Source organism: Otolemur garnettii, unplaced genomic scaffold (assembly GCF_000181295.1).
Source record: "Otolemur garnettii isolate 467f Iridium unplaced genomic scaffold, OtoGar3 scaffold00005, whole genome shotgun sequence".
In the NCBI taxonomy this organism is placed as follows: domain Eukaryota; kingdom Metazoa; phylum Chordata; class Mammalia; order Primates; family Galagidae; genus Otolemur; species Otolemur garnettii.
The window spans coordinates 22,735,022-22,748,561 of NW_003852400.1; positions in this window are offsets into that span (position 1 = coordinate 22,735,022).

The following is a 13,540-nucleotide window of genomic DNA, read 5'->3' on the forward strand; positions in this document are numbered from 1 at the left end:
TCCATCTCTTCCTCTTTTCTGGAATATTGCCAACAGATACCAACATGCTTTAGTTATCACCCACTGTTTTCCAGGGAAAACTCTCTGTGACCTCATTAACCACGGTCCTCTTCCTCTGCTTCTCCTGAACACTCACTCACTTTTATACCTTGAGCTTCTATGTAATAGTCTGAGCATCCGTGTGCCAGACCGCGATTCTGTGGAGAGGAGAAGTGGCCAGCTAGGGCCAGCCTTCTAACCAGCCCCACCAAGGAAACACATGTGTGAATGAAGCCTTCTTGAATCCGTTAGACCAGCCTGGCCATGGGCTGGACTCCTCTGAGGCACCGTGGTAAATACCGAGTGGAGCAGAAGAATCTACTGGAAGAGTACGATCATAGAAGCCAGGAGTGTGTGAAAAGAGGGGAGTGCTATGAGTTCAGTGTGATAAAGGCAGAGCTGTAACCACTGACATCATGGGTACCACGGTGGTTTAATAAGAGCAGATTCTACAGCTGAGTCAAAGGAACACAAGCCATAGCAGAATGGGTTAAGGAGAACACCATGGAAGATTGGAGATATTCCCCAAGGTTAGCTGAGAAGCCAAACAATCATGTGGTGCTCATAAACAGTGGGTAAGGAATTTGAGTAGGGCTCAGCAAGTTGCCTGGTTAACGTTCTCACCAAGATGTCTAAGATTTTTTTCAAAATGTGTTCAAAACAGAACACTTGATCCGCCCCCCATCCACTTGTTATGCCTCCAAGTTTTTCACATTTCAATAAATGACATCACTACCATCTCGCTGTTCAAGCCCCAAATCTTGTTTCATTCGTCTCATCCCCTTATACCAAATGTATCAGCCAGTCCCATAAGCTCTACTCTGCATTACTTACCTAGGGCTGTATAACAAATTACACTGAAATCTAGCTGTTTTGAACAACAGCCATTATCTCATAGTTTCTGTGGGTCAGGAATCCAAGTGTGGCATAGCTAGATATCCTTGGCTCACGGGTTCTCATGTGTTGATTCTGAGCTGTCATCCAGAGATGCCATCTCCTCTGAAGGCTCAACTGGGAGAAGTGGACAAAGTGAGATCAGCTCCCAAGATCATTCATAAGTTTTTGGGAGACTCGGGTCCCTTGCCGCATGGGCCTCTTCACAGAGCTATAACAGGGCAAGGTAGCTGACTTCCCTAAGGGTGAGCAGTCTGACAGAGGGAAACAGAATGTCCTCAAAGCACTTTTAATAATCTAACTTCAGAAGTGTCATGCCCTAACTTCTGCCATATTGTATGTGTTAGAAACAGACTACTAACTTCAGTTTATGTTCAGGGGGTGAGGAATTGAGCTCCACCTCTTGAGGGAAAGCATTTTTAGCTTTTTACATTCTTTGACATGTATAGAAAGATCTAAAACCACCAGAATTTCCAAATAAATCTTGACTCAACCTATCTCTCTCCCTGTTCACTGCCATCTCTCTAGTATAGGCTACTATTATCCCCAGCCAGGCTAGAACAACCTCTTCATTGTTCTCTCTCTAACTACCCCCCCCAATCTATTCTTCTTATGGCAGCCCCAGTAATCTTTTAATTATGTAAACCAGATTATATCATTTCCCTGCTTAAAATCCTCTCTCTCATACCTTCTCATTTTACTTTCTTATCATGGCCCTAAAGACCCCATAAGATCTACCCTGTGCTTACCATCTGACCTAATTTCTTATCATCCACTCAGCATAATGTTGTCACATCAGGTTTCTTACCATTCTGTACACTTGCTAAGCTCATTGCACTTCACCATCCTTGCCTTTGTTATTTTTTTGTCTGCAACGCTCTCCCCAATCCTCTCACTGGCTCCATGTCTGCTCCTTGTATTTATCTTGTCCTTTGAGTCTTTATTTAAATGTTACTTCTTTGGAGAGGCCTTCCCAGTGTTACCATCTATAGGAGCCTCCCCTTCCATCCTCCCTCTCCACCTACTGGCTAAGACCCCAGGGCTGATGTTGAATGGTTGGCAGCAGTACCGAGTTACTAGTTGTTAGAATAGTGACTATTTCTATACTGGTTGGGGAATAGTCGCTTCCTCAACCCCTTCCCACAAGAGGTCCCCCTTCCTTGGAATCCACCCCTCAATTCATCATGGTCTAGTAACTAAGGTATTATTGTCTGTGTAGTCTAGCAAGTCTCTACAATCCTTTGTTCAGCTGTGACTAATCTGACTGATTGAGGATGTGCTGTAGGACTCTACCACCATATGAAATCATCTTCATCATCTGTTTACCTGTATGCACTCTGTCTTCCTCCACTAGCATATAAACTTCAGAAGGGCACAGACCTTAGCTAATATGCTACCTTCTCTTACAAGAGAGAAATGCATTTTTCTGGAGTCCGGATCTAGTCAATCTTAAGATTTCTTTCTCTAAATAAAGACCTTGGACTTCACTGTTGCTTACTCTATTTTGATAAGTCACAGGGAAGGCCATGGAGGAGTGAGAGGGTCCCATTATTTCCCATTCTCTCTTTCTCCCAACTTATCCTTCTTTCTTCCTTAAGTTAAGTGAAATAAACCAGGCACAGAAAGACAAATACAACCTGATTTCACTTACATGTGGAATCTGGAAAAAAGTTCAACTCAGAAGTCATGAGTAGAATGATAGTTACCAAGCAGGGGCTGGGGAATGGGGAATGTTGGCACATGTTGGCCAAAGGGTACAAATTTCATCTAGATAGGAGGAATAAGTTCAAGCGGTCTATTGTACAACATGGTCACTATAGTTACTAACAATGTATTGCATTATTGAAAATTGCTAAGAGAGCAGATTTTAAGTGTTCTCAAAATAAGTAGAATAAGTAGGTGATGTAATGCATATGTTAATTAGCCATTCCACAATGTATACATATTTTAAAACATCATCTTGTACATGATAAACATATACAATTTTTATTTGTCAATTTAAAATTTAAAGTACAAGATTATGGTAACAATTATCCATAAATTATATAATAGATCAATGTTTTTGTTCAATTTATTTGTTCTGCTCTATGAGACCTGAGAGCAGTGATTCTTGATCTATTTCAAATTGATTCAACTAACTTTAAAACACTGATGAATGTGATAAACACTGTTTACGGATTCATATACATATATAATACTCACATTACATTTCAGGAATTTCCCTACCAAACCAGGAAGCCTATAATGACCAGGTCAGATGTTAAGACATTTGCACCAAAATGTTTACTGCAGCCTAATTCATAATTTCCAAGTCATGAAAGCAGCCCAAGTGCCCCTTGACCCATGAATGGATTCATATACATTGTGGTATATGTATACAGTGGAATACTGTAAACAAAGATAGAGATTTGACATCTTTTATGTTTACCTAGATGGAGCTGGAACATATTCTTCTTAGTGAAGTATCTCAAGAATGGAGGAAAAAGTATCCAATATACTCAATACTATTACAAAACCAATATATAATCACCTACACTTTCATACAAATGATAAAATACAACTATAGTCCAGAAAGAAGGAGGAAAGAGGAGGGAGAGGGGAGGGGAGAGAGAAGGGTGGGAGGAAGAGGGTGTTTAGGCTCCAAGCCTAATATGCACAATGCAAGGGTACATGTCAAAACTATTAAGAGTAGAGTATAGGCTCCGTGCCTGAGCTCAAGAGGCTAGGGCACCAGCCACATACACCAGAACTGGTGGGTTCAAATCCAGTCTGGGCCTGACAAACAACAATGACAACTACAACCCAAAAATAGCCAGGCATTGTGGTGAGCACCTGTAGTCCCAGCTACTTGGGAGGCTGAGGCAAAAGAATCACGAAAGCCCAAGAGTTGGAGGTTGCTGTAAGCTGTGACGCCATGGCACTCTACCCAGGGTGACAGCTTGAGATTCTGTCTCAAAAAAAAAAAAAAAAAGTAGAGTATAAATGTCTTAACACAAATAAGTAAGTGAGGTGAATGTTATGTTAACCAGTCTGAAGTAAGAATTCTAAATTGTATATAAAATCAGCACATTGTACCCTGTAAATGCATTAATTGTATACAGTTATGATTTAATTTAAAAAAACACAAAGATTCTGGTAGCTCAAGCTGAAAATGTACAGGCGCTACAGACAGGACAAATGAATTAACCAATGTGAAAAAAAAGAGTCTTTATCTAGAGGAAAAATGAAAACTCTTGAGTAATTAGTGATACCTAGTGTGCTATGAATTACTTTGAAATGGTCTACTCCCTCTAGACTTTTGTTTTCACTGATCTTTTGACTGAAAATCTGTTTTCCCATAACCTCTCTATTTCCAATTTTTTTCTTTTAGAAAACAGCTTTATTGAAATATTGAGATAATAATATACATATAGTAAAGTATACACATTTAACGTATATAGATAAATGTTTTGATATATGTATATATCCCTGAAACCATCACAGTAACCAACATAATAAATATATTCTTCAAAAGTCTCTTTTAAATATATTCTTCCAAAAGTCTCTTCATGCTCATTTGCAATCCATCTCTCCTGCCTCTTGCATCTGTTTCCCCCACCCCAATCTGCAGATGTATTAGTTAGCTACTGCTGTGTAATGAATAACCCCCAAAATGTATCAGCTTAAAACAATGAACATTTATTATCTTTTCTGTGAGCCAGGGGTACAACTCACCTGGGAACCTCTTCCCCAGGGGCTCTCCCAAGGTTGCAACCAAGGCATTGATTGGCTAGGGCTATGATCTCAGTTCATAAGCAACAGGCCATCATTTTTTTCCTGCCCTAATCTCAAAAGTGACATCTTATTATTTTTGCCATATTTTTTTCATGAGGAATGAGTCATAAGTCCCACCCACTCTGAAGGGGAAGAAATTGCACCAGGGTATTAATAGTATGCCACATTTTGACATGGCTAAATCCTACTTGCTCCTTCAGGCATCAGTTTAGAATTTACTTCTACTAGTTTTCTTTTTTCCCTCTAACTGATTAAGGGGGTAGAAAGGTTTTTTGTTACATGTGTGAGTTGTACAAATTGAAGTCAGGGCTTTTAGTGTACTCATTGCCAGAATAGTGTATAGGTAAATTTTATCCCTTACTCCATCCCTCCCTCCCTCCCCGTTCTGTTGGTTTTCCCTGACCCCTAAATACCAATCTCATTTGTCTCATTGTACCACACTTCTTCTTTTTACAGCTGCCACTCTGTGTTGTTAATACTTATTACTTAACTGTTTTTCTTATAAGACTCCAAGCCTAGGTAATGGTGCCTTTTTTACTGCAAGAGCCCTAATGCCTGGGCTCTTGATAGCACCTAACGAACACTAGGTGCTCAATAACTATTATTGAATAAATGAATGAATGCATATTTGAAGATCATTATAGGAGCATCTGGAATACTTTAACATACCATTGAATTTAAGGTGCCTTCAATATTAAATATAACAATTTTATTATTTTTATTTTATGTGCTACTAAGAAAAAAATTATCAATCTATAATATAATTCCAATAAACTGTCAATTATACAATAATTTCCTATTTATAACAGAAATGTTAAAATGTGCAAACAAGAGTATGAGTTAATGGAATATGAAAACTTGAATTGTATTGGAAGTTCTGGAGGTATTTCACCCTTAGAATTCCTTTTCATCACCAGAATTGAGTACTAAAATAACAAACTCTTGAAAAACTCAGATATCATCTTGAGTTGTATAATGCCTCTCCTTTCCTCTCTCTGTATTCATGTGCTAAATATTTATTTGCACAGATCCAAATGTTATCTCCTAAATGTATTTGGTGAAAATATCACATACATATACTCATTCTTCCACTTTCCTACAAAAAGCCTGAGTATTAATGAAAAACTCTCAATGGATTTGCAGAAAGTTAGAGCCATAGTTGCAAAGTTTAATTTTGCATGGAAGGGTGACTCAGTGGCTATTCTTGATACTGTTCTTCTACAGAGGATGCTGAACCCAGTGAGCAGTAGTTGCAATGTACTCAAGTTTCTGAAAGTGTGAAATTACAACCTCCTGAAGATGCCGGTAACATCATTGTGTGTGAGGCAGCTATCATAGGCCTGGTGAAAAACCCTAGACTTTAAATACTGAATTCAAGGTCACTGCTGAAAATTCTGTAACTGCAGGAATATTATCTGTAAAATGGAAATAATTCCTAGGGTTTTGCTGTATGAAGTAAAAAAAAAAAATACTGTGAAACCACCATGCAGCTATAAAACAACTGCAGTACAGACAATAAAATTCTATCCAATTCTAAAGTTAGTTTACAACTAAATTCAAGTGAGGGACAGGAGGGAGGAGGGAAAAGGAGAGGGGAGAAGGGTAGGGGGTTGGTAACCTCTCACTCAATGGGCACAAAGTAAGGGTGTACAGGTACCCCTTGGGTGAAGGGCCCACCTACAGCTTGAACTATACCTGACAGGTGCAAACAATGTAATCTAATCCTTTGTACCTTCACATTAATCTGGAATTTAAGAAATGTTAGTTTACAGAATGCTTCACCTTACATCATCTTCATCATCTTACAACGTCTGAGTAAAGGAGATAGGTCCAATCATCCCCCTTTTATACAAAGTCACCCCGTTAGGAAGTGTGTTTGTATGTCTGTATTTGGCGATCCTAAATTTGAAACGCAGAGCCTCAAAGAATAGAAAGGAAGAACTGACAGAATTGTATCACTTCCCTTCAGTCGCTAAGCGCAGAACTCAAAATGCTTAAAAGCCTGAAGACAGTAGAAGGAAGAAAATAATAAAGATGAAACCAGCAATCAATAAAATGGAAAACAAACTTGAACAGAAAACATCCGTTGAATGAAATGTTATCCGGCCACAGTGCTATGACGTGGGTGCACCTTGAAACCATCATGCAAAGGGAAAGGAGCCAGACACAAAAGGACAGATAGCGCAGGATTCCATTTATATGAAATAGCCAGAGAAAGAAAATCCATAGACACAGAGAACAGATTAATAGTTGCCAGAAGATCCAGGGGAGAGTAGAATGGGGAATAACGACTTAAGGGGTACGAGTTTGCTTTGGGGGTGATGAAAATATTCTGGCACAAGGCAGTGATGGTGGTTGTACATTGTGAATGTTGACATTGTGAATGTACCATTGTAAAATGGTTAAGTCGTGAACATCATGTGAATTTTCTTCTAATAAAAACCCCAGAGAAGACAAAGCATTCAAAACTTATTTATTAAAAAGATAATAAAGTATGTAAATCCCTGGTAGGACGGACAGAGAGACTTTTAGCATATGATGTGATTACTTTGAAAACCAGTGGGCTTTTCCAGAATCCCCACATGAACAATTTATTTTCCAAAGATCTTCACTTTGCATCCTGCCTTCGGACAATCCAGATTCACCTCAGAAGCCAGTATTTTTTTCTGTACAGGAAATTGGTGACAGTGCAGACTGCTCCATCTGCACTTCATTTAGGTTTTTCCACTTGATAGAATCAATGACATAATATGGTGTATGTGATTCACCAATCACCTGCTAGAAACCACAGTGGTCCTCTGGCATGGAAAACCCCGAGCTCAAGGAACATAATTTTGTGACGACTATTCATTTCACCATTTCCCCAAGTCATCCCCAGTGGACTTAGCTGCTTCTGCTGTGTGTATCTGTGAGAATATAAAGCTGAGTATGCTCAAGAGCGCTTGTACATTCTCTCTCCTACTTAAGAACATTCTTTGTAGTTTTCTTCAACTGGATGACTGTCCTTGGCGGTGCTAATTAGGGTCTTTTATATCTCCAGTAAATCACTTTTCTGGATGACCACATTGCATGGCAAAAAATGAGCTTTGGCAAAAAGTAAGTGATTTGTGTTCTTGCTGTGGACAAATGTCTGCAGTTTCGTGACAAGCAATAAAACACAAGCACATCAATAATACTCACTAAGAACCTGAGTCTGTCCTCTGTGATATGTGGAGACGGGAAATCAGCACCTTCAGCCTCCTGTCCAACACCCTTTGGATACAATGTTTTTAAACCCTGGCTACCTCTTATAAAATACCAGTGCCTGAGCCCCAACAAGGGGGTTGGACTCTACTCTTCTGCCCTGTGTGCCTCCTCCACAGAGATAGAAACTAAAAGTTGCATTCCCTGGCCTCTCTTGATGCCACAGTATGGATGTAGTGTTGTGTCTGAGTCAGCAGGACTTGAGCAAAATTAAAATTTAATAAGAGTTTGCTAATCTGTTTTGCTAGAGTGCCCTATGTCTGCAGTAGTAGCTTTGGAGACGATAGTTCGTGTGAGTCCTTGAACTCTGGATCTCACCTGTCATGGCTACAACTGTCTATACTCCCACTAATGATGCATGAGGTCTCCTGTATTTCCTCCTCCTATTGACATCTGGCAATCTCAAGCCTTTTAATTTTGGCTAGTCTAATAGACACACGATCATTTCAAAGTTCTGTTTTAATTGGCACATTCTGATTACTAAAGGTTCTGAGCATCTTTCATGTGCTTCATTTTTTTCTATCTTCTGTAAATTGCTTCTTCACACCATTTGCCTGTTATTCCTCAGGGTTATTATCCCCACTTTGTTATTTTAAAGACTTCTTAATATAGTCTACTTATTAATACCTTGTCAGTTTAACATTGCAAATATTTCTCATTTGGATATTTGTCTATTATCTTTGCCAGTTGTATTCTTCACTCAGTGGAAAATCCCAAATTTTGGTGATTCAAATGCAATCAACTTCTTTTGTCTTAGGGTTTATGCTGCTTTTTAAATTTTGTCTCAGGAGTCCTTTCCGACTCTTAGGTCATAAAGATACTATTGTACAGGCCACGGAGCACAGTGGTTCACACCTGTAATCCTAGCATCCTGGGAGGCTGAGGTGGGAGGATCAGTCTGAGCAATAGGGAGGTCTTATCTCTGCTAAAAATAGAAATACCAGCCAGGCATTTTGTCAGGTGCCTGGAGTCCCAGCTACTCAGGAGGCTAAGGCAAGAGGATAGCTTGAATCCAGGAGTTTGAGGTTGCTGTGAGCTAGGCTAATGCCACTGCCTGGGCAACAGAGTGAGACTCTGCCTAAAAAAAAATGGTTTGAGGTTGCTGTGAGCTAGGCTAATGCCCAGCCTGGGCAACAGAGTGAGACCCTGCCTAAAAAAAAAAAAAGCTACCCTCCTACATTGGTTTCTACTAACTCTAAAGGTTATCCTTCACCTAGAACTCTTTAACACATCCAGAATTCATTCTTCTTAGGTAGTTACCTATAGATGTTAGGTAGGGTGCAGTTTTATTTCTCTCCTTTAAAGTGAATCCTCCCTCTCAATGCCATCTTCTAAACACAGCACCTTTTACCTCTTGATAGGTGCTGCTAACTTTACCTTATATTGATTCTTCATCCACACGTATGTAACTTTTTTGAGACCTCTATTCTCTGATTGATCCATTGATCTATTCGTTTTTTTCTTGCACAACTACTAAACTGTTTTTATTATGAGGCCCACCCCTGCCCTTTATTTTTATTTTTTGAAGTTGACTTTGCTCTTCCATATGCATAAAAAATATCTTGTGAGATATATCATATATACCTGAGAGTGTAGAAAGTGCATATGTACAGCCACAATTATAAAAATACCATCAGGGTAAGCCACCATCCAGGTCAAGAAATACAATATTACCAGTCCTCCAAAGGGTCCTCCTCTATCACTCCCTGATTGCAATCTCCATTTCCCCCCCAGGCAATCAATATTCTAACTGTTGTGATAATCATTATCTTCCTATTCTCTCTGGTTTAACGCATTCTCAAAAAAAAAATTGCTTAATTTTTCCTTTTTTTAATCCATGTTGTTGCATGCAGGTCTAGTTGAGGCATGCCTTGCTATATGGTATTTCACTGTATGAATTTACCATAACTGATTATTCATTTCAACATTTATGGACATTATTTTTTCTACTTTTTCATTTATTTTAATGTGAAGATTTTCTTATGCTAACTTACTAACTCAATTTCTGTAATGGTGATAGAATTATAATTATTTCCAAACTCTTTTTGAGTCAGTTTAAGAAATTGTGGTACAAAGTAAGACCTGGCCAGCAGGGCCTCAGGGCTCCCAAAAGAGCTCAACTATCCCCAATCTCTACCCTAACATCTCTGACAATTAACCTTGGTCTCTGACAATTAAGCAGAAAGACCAGGGAAGAGAAGAGAGTGAGTCATCAAAATGCCACATTACAGTGAGGAACAAGTCTCTTGCTCCAGCCAAGTGAGGGAAGGGGCTTGAGACAATCCCACAGACAGTGAGAGTGCTAACACACAGGGAGATCTGTTTGGATAACAGTCCAGGCAGCAGGCCTTTTGGTAAATCTGTGCGTAGGAGGGGAGAAAAACATTAACAAGGAAGATAATAGGACAATGAGAGGATAATAGTGGGACAATCTATGCTACTATCCTTTGGCAAAGAAAGGGCGAATCACTTACTCCAAAAGGGATCCAAGTTTGAACCATGTTTCCAGGGCTGTTCTCCAAAAGAAGACACACTAGGTGAGGAGATACCAGCAGCTGAGGGCTTGAGAGTGACCCACTTGAAGCATGACCAGGAGCAAAGTGTGGAAGAGTTATGCTAGAGCTTGATCATCTGCTGGCATCCTGGGAGAGGGCCAGCATGATAGCCAGTGGTCCTAGCTATGAACAGCCAATGAAAGATTGTAATCACACGCCTGTTAGCAAAAGACTTTAGTCCTTTCCCCCTTGACTGTTCCAACTCTGAAAAAGCTAAAATCATATAGTGTATCAGCACTAATTTTTTCCCAAAACTTATGTAATTTTAAATAAATAAATAATTACTTAACTAAATTGTTTTAGAAGCAGAGTCTTGCTCTGTTGCTTAGGCTGGAGTGTACTGGCATGATAATAGTTCGCTGTAACCTCGAACTCCTGGGTTTGAGTGATTCTCCTGCCTCAGCCTACCTAGTAGCTGGGACTACAGGTTTGCACCACCACACTCAGATAATTTTCTTTCCTTGTAGTGACAGGGTCTTGCTATGTCATCCAGGCTAGTCTTAAACTCCTAGCCTCAAGTCATCCTCCCAACTTGGTCTCCCAAAGTGGTGTGATTATAGGCATTAGCTGCCATATCCAAATTTTATTTTTGACTGCCCATACTAATTGGTAGCGGGATCAATATAATGCATAAATAAATTTCAAAGTCCCCTTCTAATCCTTGGAGTGTTGTCTAAATTCCTGGAGGCTTTCGCAGCACTAAACCAACATGGAAGACTTTTGCCCTTTGATGTCCCTATCTAAGCTCTGGTTTTCATTCTTATCAAGTGACTGTTTTCTTTTCTCTGACAGCAAGTTTTATTTTAATACACCAGTTTTCTCTCCAATCATCCATGTACCCCTCTGGGACACATGGGAATTTGCATCTGTGCTAGGTTCAAGGGCAGGTAATGCTATAATGCCACTTCTAATAAACCTATTGGCCTTTCTTCTTAGTTCTTGCATCAGGCTGGGCACAGAAGAACCCCTGCACCTTGTGACTTTTCCAGGTCCTCCCTGAGAAAAAACACATGAGTTACCCAGCAATCAGATCCCCCAAATTTCTTGAGGGGTTTGAGCACCCAAATTTTCCAAATTTGCCCTGGAGAGAAGGCAGAGCAAGGTTAATTCTTGGGAACCCACCAGTAGCATCTAAGTTCTGTTAGTTTTTTCATCTCTCTCTTTATTCTCCATTAATCTAGTAAATTTTATCTAATCCAGTGAATGCAAGGGTGAGGAATGAAAAAAGAAAAGGTTATCATATTCTTTGAAACTGACTTTCCTGTAATATGCCCTTAATTTCTACTTATTTCTATGTCCTTCATTTCTACGTTTGTCCCTATGTCCCCCTGAATGCTAGGCTTTTGTAGCTTAAATCTGATAATTGACTCTATCTTTCTACCAGGCCCTTCTTCCCTTGAAGTAATGAAAACCATTAAGTCTCACTGTCTGAATCACATAGGATTTCATGGGGGTAAAAAGTAGAATTTTACTCTGTGACAAAATTTTCAGCAAAACTTATATCTAACTGAATAACGTTCTTTAGAACACAAATAGACCATCCCAACTTCCCATCCCCAATTAAAAAAACAACAACCCCCCCCCAAAACCAACCACTCCAAAATAAAAGTTCCAAATGGGGAAGAAGGGTAGACTGATCCCCATTAATTGTTTGCTAAAGATCGTCCTGGTTTTTATGTACACTATGGAATACTATGCAGCCCTAAAGAAAGATAGAGACTTTACCTCCTTCATGTTTATATGGATGGAATTAGAAAATGTTCTTCTCAGTAAAGTATCTCAAGAATGGAAGAAAAAGTATCTAATGTATACAGCCCTATTTTGAAACTAATTCATAGCTTTTATAGGAATGTCATAACCTAATTGTAGCCTTAGAATATGGGAGAGGGGTGGGAGAGGGGAAGTGAGGGGGTGGATGGGGGAAGGGAGGGTGATTGGTGGGGTCACCTTTATGGTTTATCTTACAAGGGTACAAGTGAATCTTTCTAAAAGCAGAGTATGAATGTCTTAATGACTAGGAGAATGACATGAAGGTTATGTTAACCAGTTTGATGAGGGTATTTAAAAATGTATATGAAAACAGCACACTGTACCCCATGATTGCATTAATGTACATAGTTATGCTATAAGAAATAAAAAAAAGTATATATATAAAAAAAGATCATCCTGGTTTTTGATCATAAAAGGGACACTTATATTCACTCTCATCAAACTACGCTTGGGTTGGTCTTTAAAATAGGACTTTAGGCTAGAACCATTCATTTCAGGTTCTTTAGAACCAAGATTATAGGTTGCTATTTAGTATTTATTGAATTAACCAGAAGAGCCATCTGAAAGTGGTCAGAGCCCAAGCTAGTTCAGAGCCACTCAAGTTAGGTTGTTATCTGTGGAGAATAGTTTCCAGGACTCCCATTGGATACCAAAATCCACGAATGCTGAAGCCCCTACATAGACTGGTATGGTATTCACATACAACCTATGTAATCCTCCTATATGGTTTAAATAATCTCTGGATTACTTATAATACCCAAAACAATGTAACTACTATGTAAATAGTAGTTATACTGTATTGTTTGAGGAATAACAATAAGAAAGAGTCTGCACGTGTTCAGTACAGAGACAACCAGTCTCTGTTTTTAATAGTTTTGATCTTTAGTTAGTTGAATCTGGGGGGGGAGCCAAGATGGCAGACTGCAGCCAGCTTTTTACAGAAGCTCCCATCCAGAAGGAGGCTTAAAGGACAGAAGTTTAGCAAGAGAGCTGATGGTTTGGAGCGGAGCCAAGAGAGAAGATTGAAGAGTGCACTTCAAACTTCCTGAGGCGAGCTGTGACCCCCCTAAAATAGTTGAATCCACAAATAGGAAGGGCTGACTATACTTCAGCTGTAGGTATCAGTACAAATAAAGACCTATTACAAAGGAACAGATAAACCCTGCCATGCCGTAAGTTAGCTACTGACACCTGCCTGTCAGATTTCCCAGCACCTGTTTTCCTATGTGGCTGTATTGTGAGAAAATGCAAGCTCAAGGAGGCCT